This window comes from Rhinolophus sinicus, linkage group LG02 (genome assembly GCF_036562045.2).
Source record: "Rhinolophus sinicus isolate RSC01 linkage group LG02, ASM3656204v1, whole genome shotgun sequence".
Lineage (NCBI taxonomy): Eukaryota > Metazoa > Chordata > Mammalia > Chiroptera > Rhinolophidae > Rhinolophus > Rhinolophus sinicus.
The window spans coordinates 192,766,605-192,786,952 of record NC_133752.1 but is presented as its reverse complement, the minus strand read 5'-3'; the positions used below and the strand labels follow the sequence as shown (position 1 = coordinate 192,786,952).

The following is a 20,348-nucleotide window of genomic DNA, read 5'->3' as shown; positions in this document are numbered from 1 at the left end:
CTGCTGTGAGGGCTTTGGTCCACACAGGTCCTCAGGAAGACGCTGAACTGGGCAGGGCCCCTACCTCATTCCCTTGCTCATCCCAGTGGCCTCCCCTCCCAGCCCAGGTAGGGAGGGCATTGCTGGGCCTTGCTACCTGTCCCAAGGTCTCCCCAGTTGGTATAGCCAGGATGACTGGGGATGTGGGGCCCAGAGAACAGGGTTCCTGGGGCAGAAGACAGCTCCCAGGCTGACAACGTGCACACGCGCATACACATCCAGCACCACAGATACCCCTCCAGGTGGGCTGTCACCATACCCTTGTATGTCTCCACACGTGACACATACCGTTTCCCTGAAAATAAGACCTAGCCGGACAAGCAGCTCTGACATGTCTTGGAGCAAAAATTAATGAAACCCAGTCTTTACTATAACACCGGGTCATAGGTTAATTTTTGCTCCAAAAGATGCATTAGAGCTGATGGTCTGGCTAGGTCTTATTTTCAGGGGAACAGTAGGTAGAAAGCCCTTTTCAGGGGCAGGCGTGCTTGACAGGAGCTGAGCCCTTGTCTGTTGACCATCCCCATATCCCCAATCTTCCTTGTTTCTGCCCTGCGGTGACTTAATACCGCAGCAGCGGTGGTCGTGGCACCAGATGGGGACCCAGTGGGTTCACAGAGTGGCTGGAGTTAAGTGGCTGAGACGGACGAGGGTCTTCCTGGGGGCAGTACGGAAGCTCAACCGTGTGTGCGTGTGTGTGTGTGTGTGTGTGTGTGTGTGTGTGTGTGTGTGCGTGCAACCACGTGCTCGTTCAGCTTCACACAAGAAATCCTGAGTGCTCCTGTGGACACCATTCCTCCAGGAGCTGGCAGCAGTGACGAACACAAAGGCCCTTCTCTCGAGCTTAGATTCTAGTTGGGGGTGGCAGACAGTAAACAAGATAGTGTTAGAAGTGATGAATGCTGTAAAGAAATAAACAGGCCCCTGGGACAGAGTGAATGGGGGCGGGGAGGCCTCGCTGAGAGCTGAAGGTGCCAAGGAGCCAGCCTGTTGGAATTCTGCAGGAAGGACAGGCCAAGCAGAGGGAACAGTAGGTGCAAAGGACCTGGGGGAGCAAGGCTTCCCCGCTCAGATTCTGGGGAGGCAGCTTCCCAGAAGGTCTGTGAGGGAGCTCTGAAGGCTGGACTGAATCTCCCTAGCCAGGGCCTGGCATATAGTAGGTGCTCAGTAAATGTTATTCTCTGCATCTCTGGGACACGCCTGCGCTTGTGTGTGTGGGTGTCCCAGACCAGGGTCCTCAGGCATTTCTGGGGGCCTGCGGTCGGTGGGGTGGCTGTCTCAGTCTCCTGCAGTCTGTGTCACTGAGGGTGCATCTCTGTTGGCTTCCTGTCACCAGAACCCCCAGACAGGCCTCAATGGAATTCTGCGGTGACAGAACAAGAAGTCTCATTCCATTCCTCTTAAAAAAACAAATAAAACCAAACCTGCTGGGAATTTCTGAGCAAGTGGGAACAAGGAGGTGGCGGGAGCCACTATCACCTTAAAAGGTACAACAGCCAGTGACTTCCCTGAGCTCACCTGGGGGTGGCCTTGGGGGGTGGCGGGGGTGGACAGCTGCCTCGCCCCAGGTGCTCTCCCCTGGATTCTCACTGACAGCCTTGCCAGTGGGGGCTGTGCTGCACGGGCCCCTCTGTCCACCTCCCCTCACACCCCACACCCCCGGGTGCCCAGCCCTGTGCTTCCAGCAGCCTTACCCTCCTCCCATCGGCTCTCAGCACGCAGCTACTTGTCTGAATCTTCTGTTGGTCCCCCGCCTGCCATGGATGTCTCGCTGCTCTCGCTGGCACTCAGAGTCTCCAGCATCCCGCCCCCCACCCCAAGTCCAGGCTCCCTGCCTGCTCCCAGGAGCCCAAATAGCCTTCCCCACCCTTTCAGCATCAGGTTCAGAAGCTGACTGAACCACCAAGAGAAGAGGGGCCTGACCCAAACATCACTAGAGACGAGAGGAATGCCCACGACCCAGGAATGAGGGAAGCAGCACTCAGGAACCTTCCGGGGGCCTAGTAACACATCAGAACTATTAAAATGTCAGAATCCTTACCATGTCTTGAGCATCCATCAGCCCCCTGGCCCACAATGACCAGTACTCACACGGACTTTAAATGCCTCCAGAGTGCAGTGCCCAAGCTGGCAGGTGGTAGTAATTGTGGATACCTCACGCCTGTCAGGCACCATCCTAAGTACTGTCTATATAAACTTCGTCTTCAGGATTGCCCCTTGAGGCAGTTTCTGTTATTACCCCATTTCACAGATAAGAAACTGAGGCTCAGCGAGAACAAGCAACTTTCCCAGCTTGCTCAGAGGCACACAGTGTTTAACAGGTAGGGCTGGGAAGCTACTAGGGGCCTGTAAAGCGCATTTTGGCTTAAGAGAGAAAGAGTAGGATGCTCCTTCATTTGTTGAACACCTACTGTGTGCCAAGCTGTGTGCTGGACACTTCAGAGTTCCTTGCAACCACTATTTCCATTTCACAGATGGGGAAAATGGGGGCCTAGAAAGAGAATCCTCTAAGGTCACAGAGCCAGAATGTGCTCTGCCAGGCGTCTTAGATGCTGCATCTCACTGAGTGATCATAACAGCCCGACGAGCTGTGAGTCGGTGCTCCTATTCCCACTCCCACTTTCACAATGAGGAAACCGAGGCACAGAGAGGCTCAGCAAAGGTCCCTCAGGTCAGACTCAGGAGTGGTGAAGCAGGGATTCAAACCCTGGCTCCAGAACTCTAGTGCTAACCACTGTACCACACTATCCACACTGGGGGGGGGGCCTGGAGGCTCCTGTGAGGAGGGGGGCACGCCACTGCCCAGCAGCCACTGCAGCACCTATGTCCCTTGGCTTCTGCTCCCCTCACAGGCTCACAGGAGCCCCTGCTTGCATGATAGGCAAAGTGGCAGGGGATGCTACCCTCAGCTGCCAGCAGACAGGTGGGGGTAGAAGAGCTGGTCCTGAAGCCAGCCCCACCCTCCTCGAGCCCTGGCCCCACAGCTGGCCTCCAGGTCACTGGCTTCATGTGACTGAAGAAGTGGCGCCTCCATGGCCCAGCCCCACACAGCCAGGCAGAGGAAAAGTGCTGTGAGAGAAGGCGCTAAAGATAGCCAGCCCGCCGACTTCCTCATCCTGGCTGGCCACCACCTCGTCCCCCAGCTCCCGCAGGCCCGCGCTCCACGTCAGGCCACTCCTTGGAGCCTGGTTGCCCAGTTTGGAGCACAAAACAGGGATGCAGGCAACAGTCACGCTGTGAAGACTCACCACCCTCTGGGCACCCAGCAAGGCAGGGACGTGCCTTGTCTTGCTCGTGCCATCCCCTTGACAGGAGGCAGGAACGTTTGTATCACCCCCACTTTACAGGGGATGAACCTGAGCAGAGGGGGCATCAGCTCCCACGAGCATACCAGACCATTCCTACACCAGTGCGTGCGCACACACCTTGACACTGACACAACCACACCGTTTTCCACTGTGGCCATGACCTTGAACATTCTGACATGGCAACACTAAGGCCCACACCATCACCCATTCATCAATGAGTCCATCTCCACCCACATGGAAGCCTTCACACCAGGGAAACTGGAGACACTACATCCGGGCCTTTCTTTCAGAGAGCTGGTTGTTAAACCAGCCCACTACCGGCCTTAACCTTCAGATCTCCTTCTGGTGACTCCCAGTGGCTGAACCCAACTGGAAGCTGGCGAAGGAGCTGGGTGGATGCAATCCCTAGAGGTCAGCATCCTGGGGCACAGAGCAGCGGATGGGAGCGTGGTCGAAAGTCTGGGAAAAGCACAAGGTGTGCCTAACACTTTGCTCTGCTTCCTGGGGAGCCAGGCACTATTCTAGGCACTTTTCATAAATAGCAAAGGCAGGCCCTCTCTGCTCCAAAGCTCTCCATGGCTCCACATTGCACATTCATTTATTCCTATATATAAAACATGTATTAAGCACTTACTATGCAGCAGATACCTTGGTGTGGCATTCAAGGCTCCTCACAATTTGGCCCTGGTTTACCTACCAGCTCATCACAGGCTCTTGTGCCTCCATCAGTATAGGGCCCCCAGAGTCATCCTGAACAGGCCAAGGTGGCTCCGGGTGGTGGGGAAGAGCCAGCCATGGCTGGATCCTGGCTCAGTCTCCTCCCAGGGCCATGGCAGCATTCAGGGTTATAGGGATATTCAATGGGATCCTGCATGGAATATGCCCAGCCAGTAGGGTCCACTCTTACCTTCTGGTCCACACTCTCCATCAGTAAATACTGAGTGTGTGGCAGCCCTATCAGAAGGCAATATTACTTCCATTTCACAGATGGCAAAACCAGGGCTCAGAGAGGGCAGCAGACTCGCCCAGGCTCACACAGCCAGCACATGGCCATGCCTGGTCTGGCACCCACAGCCGCTAAGCCACAAGCGGCAATTGGCAGCCCAAGGGCCAAATCAGCCCCTAGCTATTGGTTTGGCCCTCAGAGTGAGCTTGTTTTACTGAGGCTTTGAATTTGGGAATTCGAAGCTTTGCTTTTATTTTTAAAAACTTGATCGATAGCACGAACCTGGATACAATGCAACGGTCCAATGACCAGAGAGCTGTTAAAGGAACGCCAGGGGGTTCCATTCGGCAAGCAAACGAAGAAACGCCAGCTGCACGGGGACCTCTCTTTGCAAAAGAGCCACTTCCAGAGGAATCCTGCCACATGGAGGGTGCCTTCACATTTCCTTTGTATGTGTGACACCAATGGTAAATCTGATCTGCTCTGGCTGGGTGGCAGTCTGGACAGTGACTGGGTTAGGCATCGGGGACAGGCTGGCCCCCATCCGAGCTGCCCTGAGAACTCAGTGTGTGGGCCTCCGTTTTCTCATCTGAAGCATGGGGGCTCAGGGAAGTCTGGGTTGGACAATTTCTCAGTCCTCTTTCAGCTCTGAGGTTGGGACTCTGAAGGCCAAAGACCAGTACAAAGTGAGGAGATAGAGACAGAGAGACAGAGAGAGACTCCATGTGCTGCAACAATCAGGGAAGGCTTCCTGAAAGAGGGAGGCTTGAGCTAAGCTGTGAAGGCTGAGCAATACCCTGCCCTAACCTGAATAGGAATGGGTGGTTCTGGAAGGGTGGGAAATTACAATTCAAAGGAATGAGTTGGTAATAGAGAGATTTCAGGCACAGCAGGAAGCAAGCTGAGGGGGTTGGGAGTGGGTTGTGGGAGGTCTTCCCTGAGACTCTCCATCACACCTCATCACAAGGGGCCCCGTTTCTCCAGACCAGGATGGGGTCGGTGGCAGTGGGGAAGTTGACCTTGTGGTCCATAATGTGCCGTGCACCAGGTACCACACCTGGCACTTGTCCTGCACTGGCTCATTTATTCCTCCTCTCGGGGAGGTAGCCACTAAGCAGACCCCCTTTTAGAGAGGAGGAATCTGGGCTTCACACCAGGCTCCTCTGGGCCCCTTTACCTGGAGGAGAGGAAGCCTTTCATAGAAGCAGGAGGCCAGTGCCTCAGAGCTTCTGCATAGGCTGTTCCCTCTGCCTGGAATGCTTTTCCTTCTTTTCTGTGGTGAGTAACCCAACTCATCTTCTGACCTTGGCTCCAATGTCACCTCCTTCTGGAAGCCTCCCCAGATCCCCACCTGCATCAGGGTCCTCTGATGTTCGCTCTTTCTGTTCTCTCTGCTTCTCCCTCACCACCCACACCAGGACTATCAGTATATTATCATTTGTGCTGCTTTGGGCTCTGTATCTACATTCCCAGCCAGGGCCTGTGTCTGTTTTGCTATTCTTGTGCCCTCTGCACTCAGCACAGTGTTGAGCACATATTAGGTGTTCAATCACTGTTCACTGAAAGCCCAATTGACTGAAGGCATGAAAAACAAATAAATTTAAGAATAAAAGAAGTGATTTCTCCCAAGGTCACCCAGATGGCCTGTGCAGCGTGGCCACGGTGGAACCCTGGGGGCCTGCCTCTGCGTCAGTGCCCAACCCTCTCTGGCCTTCTGTCTGGTTTCCCCACTTCCATTCTGAACAGTCATGTCTATTCTCCATCCAGCAGCCAGAGCGATCCTATTAAAACAAGTTAGATTGCGTTCCTCCATACTGAGTTTCAGTTTTACAAGACGAAACGGGTTGTAAGGATGGATATGTATTTAATACCACTAAAACGTACACTTAAAAATGGTTAAGATGGTAAATATTATATTATGTGTATTTTGCCACAATAAAAAAAAATGCATCCCTCCTCTCCTCCAAACCCTGCAGAGCCTCCATTGGAAGCAGAGTAGTTAAAAGCCCAAGTCACCACAGTGGGCCGGGCCCTCCCTGACCTGCCCTCCCTCACTCTCCCCACTCAGCCACGGCCACACTGGCCTCCTCTCCTCTCTGTTTCTCTAACATGGCAGGCTCACTCCTGCCTCAGGGCCTTTGCACTGGCTCTTCCTCTTCCTAGAATGTCCCTCATGTAGAAATTTGCAGAGACGCCCCTTTGTCAGTAAGGCCTGTCCTAACTACCCTCGTCGCAATGGCACCCTGCTCCCCCAGCACTCCTGACACGCCCCGAGCCTCACCTCGGCTCTTTCTTACAGCGCAATCACCTGCTACCATCTGTAGCCCGAACTTATTCCTCACGTTTACTGTCTCTTTCCCACTCCCTTTAGTTGGGTCACTGTTCTTCAGACTTCCAGAGAAGTCAGGGTGGGAAGGGATGTGGTCTGGAGCGCGTGAGAGAGAGGGGAGAACGCCAAGCAACAAGTTCCTCAAAGCAAATTTAGGAAAAGCTGAAGTGAAAAAGGCTTGGGCAGCTGAGTGCTTCCTGCAGCCGGTCCCAGAGGCCACGAGCATGTGTCGTGTCTCTGTGTCTGTGTGTCTCCCTGTGTGTATAGTGTATGTCGGGGGGAAGGGCTCCTGAAACAAGGGACGTGCCCCCTCAGGGCCTCAGGGGATTGAGCTATGTGGTCTCTCGCTCCTGGGTGCCCCCAGACTCCTCAGTGCTGTGGGGTTCGGTGTTTCTATCTTTCCTCTCCTTGGATGGTGTGACCTAATGGGACAGCATGTGGGCTCTGGAGCTGGACTTACAGGGTCCCGATCCCAGCTCAGCCACTAACTGTGTAACCTTGAGGAAGCCATTTCGCTACAACGTGCCTCAGTCTCATAATCTGAAAAATGGGAATGATCAGACAAGAACCCACTGTCTATCTTTGTTTTCAGGATTTGAGTGACGGTATGTGAGGGGCAGAGGCCAGTAGGGGGCCCACAGTAAATATTCACAATTGGGATTGGTCTAAGATCCAGCCTGAGTGAAACCCAACCCAGCTTCTGGGAATGGGTGCCCAGGTAGAGCCCACCACCTGCTGTGCAGTGGGGGTTGCAGAGGAGGCACTGGCCCCAGGCAAGTGGTTTCGGCGGAGGCCTCAGGCATGAAGATGCTCTGGCCAGAGAGGAGCAGCGAAGGAAAGGGGCTGCAGGGAGTGGGGTAGTAAGAGACAGAGATGGCCTGGTGGGGGCTGCCAGGGACTGGGTAAGACCCATGCCCCGTGGGACCCAGGGGTGAGGCTGGAGTGCAGCCTCAGGAGCCTCCTCAATGAGTACCAGGGTGTGTTTGACTTTGTCCCGGGGCAATGGGGAGCCATGGGAGGTGTTTGAGCAGGGATGTGGAGGCTTCAGCCCAAGACTTCTGGTTCCAGGCTGATGGGGAGACACCATCATAATGTAGACCAGGAAGATGAAATATTTTTGCACCAAATACTTAGAGAACAAGGCCTGAGTAGTTAGAGCACACTGCCTGGTGGAGCAGTAAAATCTTAAGGGGCTAAAAGGGCCCAGGAATGAGGCAATGATCTGTGAAGCCTGCTGGAAGGGGAGACTGGAAGTGAGCCTTAGTGGTGGCAAAAAGAGACTGCCACAGCGTGCTGAGTAATCGACTTTGGGTAAACCGGTGCCCTCTGTGGTCTTTGCTGCCACCTCCTCTGCCAGAGCTGACCCAGGCCCCTCCCAGGGGCAGAGTCGGGTTCTTGGTTTGGACAGAGATCCCACCTGCCTTGGTTTCCCTCTGCACTGGGCTGGGAGTGAGGCAGGGAGGATAATAATGCTTGATTGTCAACGGCCTTGCACACCTCAGGGGCCAGATGCCAAGGATTGTTTCCATTCATAGGAGGGTGGGCCCTTCCTGCCAGGAGAAAATTCCGAGCTCCTGCGGCCGGGGAGGGGGGGGCCCTGCCACCCCCTGTGACCACATACCCGCCGCCCAAACCTGTGGCATCAACAGCTTTCTTTCTTTTCTCCTTTCTTGGCAAAGGTAGCCGCCCAGGGCCTAGAGGAGAGGCCCTCAGCTCAGAAGCGCCCCCTCTCTTCCTCTCTCCCTTCCCGCCTTTGCTGTTCCTGCTGCAGAGAAACTGCCCCCAGGCAGAGACCACATTGAAGGACCCTGGCCAGGGCCTGGCCTGTTCTGCTATTGGACGTCTATAGTCTGGGTGCTGGGGACAATGCACGGCTGGTGTCTTCTGGGACAATGGGATTGTTGTTTGGGAATTTTCTGCTTCTCAGAGCCCTTGCTCCCAGAATGCCCTAAATCCGTGTCTGTGGTTTTGATCTTTGGTTGCGAGACGCTGCATTTTTGAAATTATTTGGTTCTGAGAGATCTCGGGCCTGGAATGGAAAATGTTCCAATACTTGATGGTCCTGGAATTTTCTGGTTTTACGAACCATGGTTCTAGAATTTTCTAGTTCAAAGGCATTGTGGTTCTGGAAGTTTAGATCCAGTTGTCTGATGCCACACCTTGGGTTGATGATACCACAGGGATTGAGTGGGGGCGGGAGTAGGAACTGGGGAGGGGGTGGTGGCAGGGTAGCACAGTGGCAGGCCAGGTGCGCTGGTGTGGTTGTTGGCGGCAGGTCTGGTGCTGACAGCTGGGGGCTGCTGCCTGAGCTCATGGCACCTGGCCCTGACCCAGGACAGGGTGGGGACGGGCCAGGAGGGGGACCCAGTAGAGGCCAGGCTGAGAGCCTTCCACAAGCTCTGCCACCTCCTTCTCTCCCTGGGAACCCCTCCTGTTGCCCACTGAGCTCACAGTGGCTGAGACTGTTGGCCCCACCTAGGGCAACCCCCCATTGACCAGTGGGGACTCCAGGCATAGTCTGGGAGGGAGGGGCTTTCCAGTCCCACCGAGGGCAGGGGCAGCTCAAGGAAACACCCCTGTCTGTCCAGGGCTCTTCCCAGGGGGTCTCCTGTTAACCTGTTCCTCAGATACCCCTCTTTTTCTCTGGATATTGAGTCTCTGGTCACAGACTGATCACCCCCTCTCCTTGCCCCCACAACACCCTGTCACCCCAGATCTTTGGCTGGGGAAGAATCAGGAGCTCAGAGTTTGACACCAGGGGGCCTCAGTCTTCCCATCTGGGCAGTGGAGGCAGTGAGCTGTCTGCCTGCAGGGCTGTGACCATGGCCACTCTGACCGTCTGCTCCTTCCACCCATGGCCCTTCCCCAGGCTCCCCTGTGCCCTCTCGGCTTCTGTGAGGAGGGGCGCCCTACCCCTCCCTGGCCCCGCTTGGCACGCTCCCAGCAAGCTCGTGGGAGCTGGAATTCGGAACGGTCCCTGGCGTGTGTGTGTGCTGCCTCCCGCCTGCCGGGGCACCTCCCCTGACTCGGGGCCAGGAATTCCTCCTGCTTGTTCCCAACAAGCCCATGGGGAAGGAGGAGTTGTGGGAAGGGGCAGGGAGCATGCTGGATGTCAGGACTGAGTGGGGTGTTGGGAGGGAACCACAGTCAGGGACACGTAAGGCAGGACAGGCTGGTAGGAGCAGAGGAAGGGTGGCGGTGGCTTGGGGTCACATCCCGCAAACCTTGTCTTCAATCACATCATGTGTGCAGATGGCAGTTTTAGAGTTCCTTGATATCCTTCTATGGATTCATTCATTAGTTCAAGTATTTATTGAGCACTTACTATGTGCTGGGTGTTGCACTAGGTGCTGGGGATACAGCCATGAGTGGGACAGAGAGAAACCCTACCCACATGGGGCTTACATTCTGTGTGAGGACCGATGATAAACAGAGACCTGGGAGATCAGAGAGAGTTTTGTGCAAAGATACAAATCCAGTAGGTGCTGGAGCAGAGGGTGGCTGGGGGTGGCTTCTGCAGACCAGTGAGGGCCTCCTGGAGGAGACACCTGAGAAGAAGGCATAAATGATGAGAAAGAGGCCATCTGTGATGATGGGGCAAGTCGTGCAGGCCAGGGAGCATGGGAGAGGCTGAAAGGGGCCTAGAAGACCCTTGGATCAGTATGGAGAGTGAACTGGAGTGGAGGGGCAGGAGGTGCCTCAGAGGTGGTGCAGGGGAAGGTGTCTTTGTCTCATTCTGTTTGACATCATTGGTCCTTTAAGTTGAGAAAGGTTTTTCTGGCTGCTGGGTGGAGGATGGACTGTGGGGGTGGCAGGGCAGAAGCACGGAGGGGGTGAGGGGCAACTCCAATAGTCCAGGTGGATGGAGACTGGGTCCAGGTGGGGCCCTGGAGGGTTACAAGTGGTCAGATTTTATTACTATTTCAGAGCCAGAGCTTTGCTGATAAATTAGATGTGGGCAGAGGGGAGCTGGTTAACCACTGGTTCTCTGGGGTGGTGGGGGGGGATCCCTGATTTGTAGCATTTGCCCATTTTTGTGGTGTAAATATACCCACCATGGTCGATTTCAAGCTATGGAGTGTGAAGTTCCTGAACTCAGTGGGGGAGAGATGCACAGTAGCCTATTATTATACAGCGTTCCCACTCTACAGAGACAATAGATTTAAATAACCTTAAGAGAATAGATAACAGTACAATGTAAAAAAACACACATTAGGAAGTGATGAGTTGTATTTATTTACGTACAGGTTTAAATGCTTTAATTTTTAATCATGACTGTGTTTAAAAGCTGGTCTGCCAAATTCGTGAACACTTAACGATGGGTGAGGAGTCCAGTTCCCACATATCTTTGGATGTGGGAACTCGGGGTCAGGGAAGCTGCACGTTTTCTGGGCAGTGGGTGGACAGTGCACGGAGGAGATGACATTGTGGGAGGAGCAAGTAGGGGAAAGATTCCAAGTTGTGCTCCTCCCTCCCTCACTGTGAGTTCCGGGGGGCATGGACCCCCTGTCCTGTCCCCTCTTGAACACAGCCCCTGTTCTCTTCCACCCCTTATGCCTCCCCTCCCACCCTAACCCAACAGGACGCTGGGGAGGGTGGACCCCGGCTGGGCACCGTGTCCCAGGAAGTGCTTGGAGGGCAGAGCACCGTGCTGGGAGATGGGAGGGGGGGTCCCTTTCTTCATCAGCCCCTCACTTGCTATGTGACCTTGGGAGAGGCACTGCCCTCTCCGGGCACTTGTTGTCCTATCTCTAAAACGACGCACTTAAACCACAGATGGTGGGCACCTTGATGGCCTCCCCTCTGGTTTCCAAGGCACCTGGGGGTTAATCAGAGCCTTTGGCTCTGTTGGGGGTTGGCCCCCGAGACTGGTGACATATTTCCAGCCGCCCACCCGGCCACACCCCAGCTTGCCTGGTCCTCTAGCTGTTCGACTCAGAGCAAGCAGTCTGGCTTGCCAGTGACATCACTGCTGGGGAGACAGTGACATCATGTGGGGGTTACCTTGCCCCAGGCTTCTCAGGCCCAGTGCCAGACCTGCTTCCTACTGGGAGCTTTCATGGGTTACTCTGCTTCTCTGCACACCTTCCGGCTAACCCAGACCCTCACTGTGGGCTAGACCCTCATTTGAATGCCAACTGGCTCTGCCCAAGCTGATCTGGTGCACCCAGAGGGCAGGGCAGGGGTCTTAGGGCAGAGCAAGGGGTCCTGGCTCAACCTTAACCAGCTGTGTGACTTTGGGCAAGTCACTTTCCCTTGCTGGGCTTGGGAAACGCTTCTCCTGAAATAGGGGTCAGTTTCCAAACTGGGTCCCTTAGGTGCCTCCCAGCAGAGAGCGGGTGGGAGGCCTGACTCAGAGCAGGTGGCCCTAAGTCTGTGACAGCAAGAGATGGTCCCCTGATAGTCTAGATAATTCACACACTCTTCTACTCTCATGGCTTCCACGTCACCGACAAGCTAAGCTGCCCGACTTTCATCTCCAGCCCAGTCCCATGCCTGGCTGCCTGTTCCACACCCGCCTCCTGAAACAGAACCCTGGATCCTCCCAACCTGCTCTTGCCTGGCTGTCCCCAGCTCTGTAAATGGCACCACTGTCCACCTAGCTGCCTAAGCTACAAACACACCCCCTCCCCGCCCCCAACCCCCATCACGTGGCAACTCAGACCCATCTCATACAGAGAACAAACAGCCAGGGTGTGAAAGGAGCGTGGGAGCGGCTCCATGTCCATGAAGGTCAGGAACAGACAGAGCAGGGGGATGGCTCCCCTTGACAGGGGGTGGGGACCGGCCAGAGGGAGACCGAGGGAGCTTCTGGGCACCGAGAATGATCTGTGCCTTGATCTTGGGGCCGGCTTTGTGGGTATGTTGAGTTAAAAAATTCTAATCATCAGTCTAGATTCTTCTTTTCCCACATCTACTTCATATGGTAGGAGCTGAAAATCCCCTCTCTCACACCTTCCATCCTAGTAGGGGCGGGACCCGGGTGGGTGAGCAAGAAAACAAGTAAATATGTCCTAAATCAGAGATCGGAAAGAGCTGGGAGGCAAAGGACGCAGGGCCAGGGAGATGAGCCTGAAGGAAGACGGAAGGAGCCACGAGGCTCTCACGGCAAAGGAGGGAAATACGGAAACATATCCTGATAAATACTGCAGTGGGTTAGAATGGGACACTGTAAGTGCTAAGAAACAGAAACTGGGGCAGGGTAATTGGAAGTTGTCATTTTAGGGGTTGATATTAGAAGTTGATATATTTGGGGGTTGATTTTTAGCCCCCGGTTTTATTGCCTGTAGAGTACTTATCTGACTCAATCTGAGTCTATTGTTTCCTCTCCACTGAATAGACTGCCCTGAGTCCTCCCCCCACATCTCAGCCCCCCGTTGTGCCTTGCCTGGGCTGCTGGCTCAGTATGTGTGATGGATGAGTGAACCGACTTAGGCCCACTTCTGTCGATCAAGCACACATCCTCTCCTCGTGGCGAGGTTTGCTTTGGACACCACTTGCCCCTGGATGCTCTCTCAGTGCCGCCCACGAGGTCTACTCCACGCCCAGCTGTTCCCTGCAGTAGGTACAAGGCGTGGGCCAGGTCTCCTCTCAGTTGTTACCTCTCTGGGTGGCCCTGGCAAGCTGCTCTTCATCGTGAGTTGGCTTCCTGGACTGTAAAATGGGGATATTGCACACAGGTAGGGGACACAAAGGGCCGGCACAGGCCTGGCCCATGGGAGGAGCTGTGAGTTGGGGTGCCCAGTGGCCCAGTGGATGGGAAGAGGAGGAGTACTTAGGGAAGAATCACTAATTGGGGACCCTGGGATTTGGATTTTGGCTGTGTGACTTGGGGCAAGTCACGTCCCCTCTCTGATCCTTGCTTGGTTCCAAGGTAAATGGTACAGCTGCCCTTAGGGGCCAGGGACCAGGACAGGGGTGCTTTGGCTTGTCCGGGGGCCAGCCCCACCTGGGAACGGGAGGACATGGGGAGGTGTTGGAGGCAGGAGACAGTGGCAGCTCAAAGTGCCTGGGGCAGACAATGGGTGCTGTGTGCGGGGGCATAGGGCGGGACGGTAGGGTGGCACTGGGCACCCCAGAAGGAATGTGAGCGCTTGTCTGGGAATTCAAGCACATGGCTCTCCTCAGGGCCTGCTACCCGACGGTGGGCTCCCTGGATGGCCGCACACACCCTGTCACACGTGGTTGAGAGCCTGGAATGGCTGAAGGGAGCAGAGGCCAAGGGAGGTGCTGGCAGACTGGGACTTCCTGGGTCCCCACCCCCTGAAAGCCTGAGCAACCTCTCTGGGCCTTGGGAAAATGACAGGGTGAGCACAGAGCTTCCTTGTGCCACTGACTTGCTAGGTGATCTTGGGCAAGTCCCTGCCTCCCTCCAGGCCTCAGTTTCCCCATCTGTGGTCTCTGATCACTCCTTAGGGACTTCCTGGGGTTAAAACATCCCTCCTGGCCCAGTCACTTCCCTCACCCTCCCTCATCCTCCCCTTCTTGGAGTGGGGTCTTAGTTATTACTAATCTGTCCCCTGGGCCCAGAACAAAGTCTGGCCATGGCTGTGCTCAGTAAATATTTGCTGAATGAAGACATTTTCATCATTATTCAGACTATTTTCTGCCTGCTGCCTTCAGGTCCTTTCTCTGTCTTCTTCATCCTGCCCTGTCAGCTGCCTTCATTCAACGGGCTCTCAGGGCAATGGGCTCTTCTCAGCAGCTCAACCAGTGGGAGGCACTGCAGATGGGAGGGTGGGAGGAGAGAAGAGGGAGTATTTCTCCCTGCTCCCTCCTTGGTCCCAGCCGCAACTATGACGACCGCGGCTGCAGCTCCTCTGTGTATGGCCTTCCTCTTTGCCTCCCCTCTCACTGGCTTGATGGACCCTCTGCCCCTCCATGCCCCTCAGCTCTGGGTATGGCCAAAGCTCCCCCTTTCCCCATTGCCTCTCTCCAGGAGCTTCATACCCCATCTGCCCACAGTCCAGAGTGTTCCCTTCCCCAAGATTTCTTTTTCTAAAGCCCGTGATGTCTGTTTTTTTGCCAGGATGCTGACACGTGCCTCTGGGCCAGGTAGCTTTCATGATCCCCATTTTCCAGATAAGAAAACTGAGGCCCAGAGAGTGAATGGATGTGAATGGCTGTCATGCAGGGTGTCATGCGGGGTCTCTGGTCCTGCACCCCACATAAGAACGCAGCACATAGTGAGGCCAAAAAGGAACACCCACAGAGCCATAGATAAGGGAGTCACACCACTATAGTCTCGCTGGCGGCTGGGTTGGAGACACAGGAAGCAGGAGCCACATGATCCGCAACCCGCCATCCACTTCTCTCTACCAACCAACCTCACTTGCTAAGTGCAATCCGCCGTGCTAAATGCAATCTGCTCTTGCTAGCTCAGCCACCGTCTTCTTGCTAGCCCCCCATTTTTCTGCTAGTGTAGCCACGGCAGTTATATTAGTGGCCAGTGGCTCACTGGTTACAGCTGACGGCCAACTAGTCACAGCTGATGGCCATCCAATCACAATTGATGGTCATTTATTACCCGAGTGAACACCTTTCCACGTGAGGGCGAGAGCCTGGAAACTGTGCTCCTGGCTCTGTTCCCACAATGGCTCCAAGCCTTGCATCAAGGAGTGCCAAGATTTGAACCCATGTCTTTGTTACGCCTGTGTCTGGGGCCTTTGAGTTTTAGCTTTTCTGATATCCCAGTACTAAAAGCTGAGAGTGAGTGCTCAGGTGGAATGATTAGCAAATAAGAAAAATAATCATAGTCATGTTCCCTGACTCTCACTCAGGCAAAGGCCTGGGCCCTGGGCCAACAGCTCATTCGAGGTGTCTCCTCCACTCTTCTCTGCGGTGCGGGGCTGTGAGGAAAGGAGGCTGGGCGGGCCAGGGCACTGCAGTCTGGGCAGGTGGAGTGGAGGGCTGGGAGCCATGAGGCTGGTCGCCATCGGTCAGCGGCCATCTCCATCCGGCAGCCAGGGGAGCAGACAGCTTCATCCTGGGGAACTCCCCTCCCCGGCCAGTGAGTGCAGGGGCCAGACAGGCTCCCAAACTCCCGAGGGGACCTGCGCCTCTGGATGACTTCATGGGCCTTTCCCACTCATGAGTCACCTATGCCTCACTCATTGACCCTTTGGGCACCTTTGGAGGGAGGGGAGGCGGCCCACGGTGCAGGTTACCTAATGGTGCAGGGAGAGGTAGAGAAAGGAGGCCCATGGTGTTTGCCTCTCTTGTGAGGGGCATCCGGGCCCCTCTCTGAGCCTCCGGGGCCATATCACCCCTCCTGATGGCTTCATCTAGAATTTTCCCCCCCGTTTATTCCAGCTTGGGTGTGCTGGAATTGGCCAGCTCGGGACTGTGCATGTGACTGCACCACAGTGAAGGAAGGAATAAATCCCTGTCTGTCTGCCTGTCTCCTCCTCGTCCTGTCCAAGCACGGGTGTGAATCAGCCCAGGTGAGGAAGCTGACTCACCTTCCCTACCTGGCTCTGGAGAAAGGACTACTTTCCCTTCCTTGCAGGTTGGCATCGAACTTGAACTTGACTTACTCTCAGAAGAGAATGGCTCTGCCTGGACACAGTGCCAGGACTTAGTGCCAGGTCTCTGGAAGTCACTGAGCCTCTACTAAACACCAGGCTCATGGCCTCCACTTGGCAAACATTATCTCAGAGGATCTCAAACCAACCTGCTGTCAGTGCTCTTGTTGGCAGATGAGGAAACTGAGGCTCAGAAGGGGGCATGACCCATCCAAGGTCACACTGCCCAGGTACGTGCCTGGGATTCTTGTCCTTGGAAGAACTTTCTTGCTTCCTCTTGTACCCCTAGTCCCCCAGCCCCCCCATGTGAGTTCAGCCCCCTTCCTTAGAGACCAGGGGAGGCTGCCAGGGGGTGGGGGCAAGGTGGGGTGGAGGTACAGAGCCAGCCAGCCCTCTTCATACCCTGTTCTATGCCACAGGTTCCAGGGGTCACCAGGGAAGGGGTGAACTCCTCTGTGCCCCTACCATGGGTCAGCCTGTCCCCCACCATCCCGCAGTTGTTAATCTTTAAACAGCCTGATGATTAATTAATTACCAAGACCCAGGGGGCTCGGTTGAGTGCACCTGGTGCCTGTGACCAGGGCACCCTTTCCCCAGCCTTGGTTACATGGGGCCAGTTTGAACTTGTAAGGCGCTCTGGAAGCTTCGGGTCCTTGAGTCCAGCACCACTGACTGGACAGGACGGGCCCCGTCTGAGCCTCAGTTTCCCTCATCTACCTCACCATCCTGCTTCCTCCTGGGGTAAACCAGGAAGAATGAATCTCGAGTGGAAACACCAGGGGCTGTCGCTGGTGGGTGATGGGGAGCTAAGGGGTCAGGGCTCCATCCAAGAAGCAGTAGGACAGGACCAATGGCTCTTAATGCAGGAGGTGACCTTGGCCAAGTACTGTCTTCTCTTTCAGCCTCAGTTTCCCCATCTGTGAACGAGGGGCTGGGATCAGTGAATGCCTAGGACCTTGGGAGGCGTCTAAAGAGGAGCGGTCATTGGTGTCACACAGAGTCCCCAGCGCACCATTCCCCTCCCCTCTGTCCCTCCCATCCCCCAGGGGGCTCAGCTCACACTCCGGGAGGTGCTGGGCTGTGACTATCATCTGATTACCTCCAATAACACAGAAGTCTCATTAGCTGCAGGCCAGAAGACCCCAGGAGACTTCTGGCCCGACCAACGAGGGCAGGTGTGGGAGAAGCGTCAGCCCTGCCCACGTTGCCCATTTTTACCTTATCACTGAAGGAACTGGGCCTCCCAGAAAATCTGAGACACTGACCCTGGGAGACAAGGGATCTTTGAAGACATCTGATCTTCTGTGATTTTCAGAATTTGTGTAAGTTGAAATGAAATAACACAAGTCAGATCTAAATCCATAAACACATTTTCATATTAGAAGGCATATTTGCCTTCCCACCCTGTAGGGGGCTGCATCCCCCGCCCCCCGCCCCCAAATTCAGGTCTACCCAGAACCTCAGAGTGTGACCTTATTTGGCATGAGGGTTTCCACAGATGTAATTAGAGTGAGGATCTCAAAATAAGATCATACTGGACTTATGGTCCTAAATCCAACCTGAGTGTCTTCATAAGAGAAAAGAGAGGTGGATGTGAAAACAGAGACACAGGAAAAGCCATGTGAGACGGCGGCAGTGGCTGGAGTGATGCAGCCACAAGCCAAGGATGGCCGGGACTCACCAGAAGCTGGAAGAGGCAGGAGGATTCTCCCCCAGAGCCTTCGGAGGGAGTGAGGCCTTGCCGACACCTTGATTTCAGCCTCCAGAACAGTAAGAATAAATGTGTGCTGTTTTAAGCCCCCCAGTGTGTAGTCATTTGTTACAGCAGCCACAGGAAACCAACACACACCCAGATCCCACAATCTGTTGTCCGTCCCTCATCTCTGCTCTTCGTACAATAAGTGACTATATTGTACGTACAGAGGTTGTGTTTGTCTAATTTCAATAGGTATACAGCCCATGTAATGTTCTGTAGGTGGCTCTCGCTCCCGCCCTGGTGCACCCGGGAGAAGGCTCCGGGTTCTTGCTCCTGCAGTCCTTTCTAGTGGCCGCAGTCTATCGTGTCACTCTACCACCCATTATTTAACGAGCTCTCATTGATGGACGTGAGGTAGTTTCCAGCTATCCTCAATGAGGCACAGTGAACACTTTTGCGCTGTCTCTTCTGTACACATGTGATGATTTCTGGAGCATAGGAGATTCCTTAGGAGGAGAATTGCTGGGTCAAAGGGTAAGCTCCTTCACAATTTGATTGTTTTGTCAAATTGAATCAAAAGCACTTGGAAACTTAGACTCTTGCGAAGGAGAGAAGCATGGAAATAGACTTTTGGGTTGTGTGGTGTTGGATACTTCCAACCTCAGAATCATGAACATTTAGGACACAGGGAGAGGGGGCCTTGGAAAGAAAATCTATGCTGGGGACCCAGGAGGGCCACTCCCAAACCCTGCCTGAGTCTCTGTCCCCCTGGAGTGGGCGAGGAGGAAGCAGATGAGGTAGGACTGGGGGCCTGGGACCCTGGGGGTGTCAGGGAGCTCTGGCAGGGGGTGAGGCGCCTCTCCAGCCTGGGCACCCAGCTCTTCTGCCCCACAAGGCTGCTGTCCCTGCCCAGCCGAGGTGCCAGGCCAGCTGGGCCTCTGTAGTCACACTCTGTGTGTGGCACGAAAGAAGATAGCAATGTGTGCCCGTCTGCCGGTCCCTCCTGCCCCCCTCCTGCCGCCCCCCTGGAGAGGGGCCTCTTCATCCGACCAGAGGAGCACAGGGGACTGCAGGCCCTGCGCTAGCCCATGGCCCACGGCGTGGTGCGGGAATGGAACGATGGCGGGTGCATCTGGCAGTACGTCTCCTCCCAAGACCAGCTGCAGACCTTCTCTGAGGAGCTTTCTGTTCTTCTAACAGAAGCCCCGCTCAACCCGAGTAAGAACCGGGAGAAGGCGGCAGAGGTGTCCTTTGAGACCTTCAACGTGCCAGCCCTGTTCATGCTCCGGGCCGGCCATCCTCAGCCTGTACACAAGATGGGGCCACCCATGCTGCCCCCATGTATGTGGGCTTTGCCACGTGCATCCCATCACGCAGGGAAGGTGGCTGGCTCCGACCTCTCCTATGTCCAGTTGCTGCCACACAAGGAGGGTGTCGACTTCCACACCTCAGCTGAGTCTGAGGTTGTCCGAACCATCAAAGAGTGAGGCTGCGACCTGTCCATCCAGCCGCAGAAGGATGAGTCCCTGGAGACAGAGAAGGTGCTGTGTGTACGTTGTGGGATGGCAGCACGCCGGACGAGGGGCCTGCGCGATTCCGGGCCCCCGAGCTGCTGTTCCTGCCAGAACTGGTAGGGGGCGAGAGCGAGGGGCTCCATGAAGCGCTGACCTTAGCCATCCACAAGTCCGACTTGGACCTCTGCCTGACGCTGTTCGCCAATATCGTGTTTTCAGTGGGGCTCCCCGCTGTTCAAGGCGAAGCGAAGTGAAGAAGCTTGCCCCAAAGGATGTCAAAATCAAGATCTCGGCCCCTCAGGAACGGCTGTGCTCCCCGTGGGTCGGTGGCTCAACCCTGGCCTCGCTGAACACTTTTAAGAAGATGCGGGTCTCCAAGAAGGAGTAGGAAGCAGATGGCTCCCATGCTATTCATTGTAAAATCTTCTAGTGCCCAAGGAGAAGGGGGTGGCATGTTGGGAGAATGGGAGGAAAGGGGAGCCAGAGCCCTTGAGCCTTTCTGGTCTGGACATACATGCCAGGGTCCCTGGCATGCCCTGAGCGCCAGCTGGGTGCAGTCATGCTTCCCTGTGGCCCTCTCCTCTGTGTGCACACACAGTACTGTTTAGCTGCATGGCTGGGAGTCTTGAGCTGCACTACAGGAATTGAGGAGCCCAGCCTTGAGTGGTTTGGGGTGTCCCTCTTGGCCAGGCCAATTAGGCCTGTGGCTCCTGGTTCTGACCTTCAGGGCTGTTTCCCCGAGCTCCAAGGCCAGACACCCAAATGCCCCCATTTCCTCTGACAGGGTCCCTTCTAGGGCCAGGGTGCCTGGATGCCTGTATAACTAGCCTTGGGGAGTGGGGTGGTAGACGGGATGTCCATCAGCTCCCTGCTGGTGTGTCACTGCTTCTCGGGCCACCTCCTCTTCCTGACCTGACAGGGTAGCACAGAGGCCAGCACTCCTAGGCATCCCTGACCTTCCACACACTGTTCCCGCAGCCTCTCTTCCTGAA

General features: G+C 55.2%; 1 pseudogene; it reads left to right on the top strand.

Annotated features, from left to right (window-relative positions):
* The first annotated feature begins 14,418 nt into the window (after positions 1 to 14,418).
* LOC109448783 (beta-centractin) lies at positions 14,419 to 19,786 on the top strand (annotated as a pseudogene).
* Positions 19,787 to 20,348: the final 562 nt, after the last annotated feature.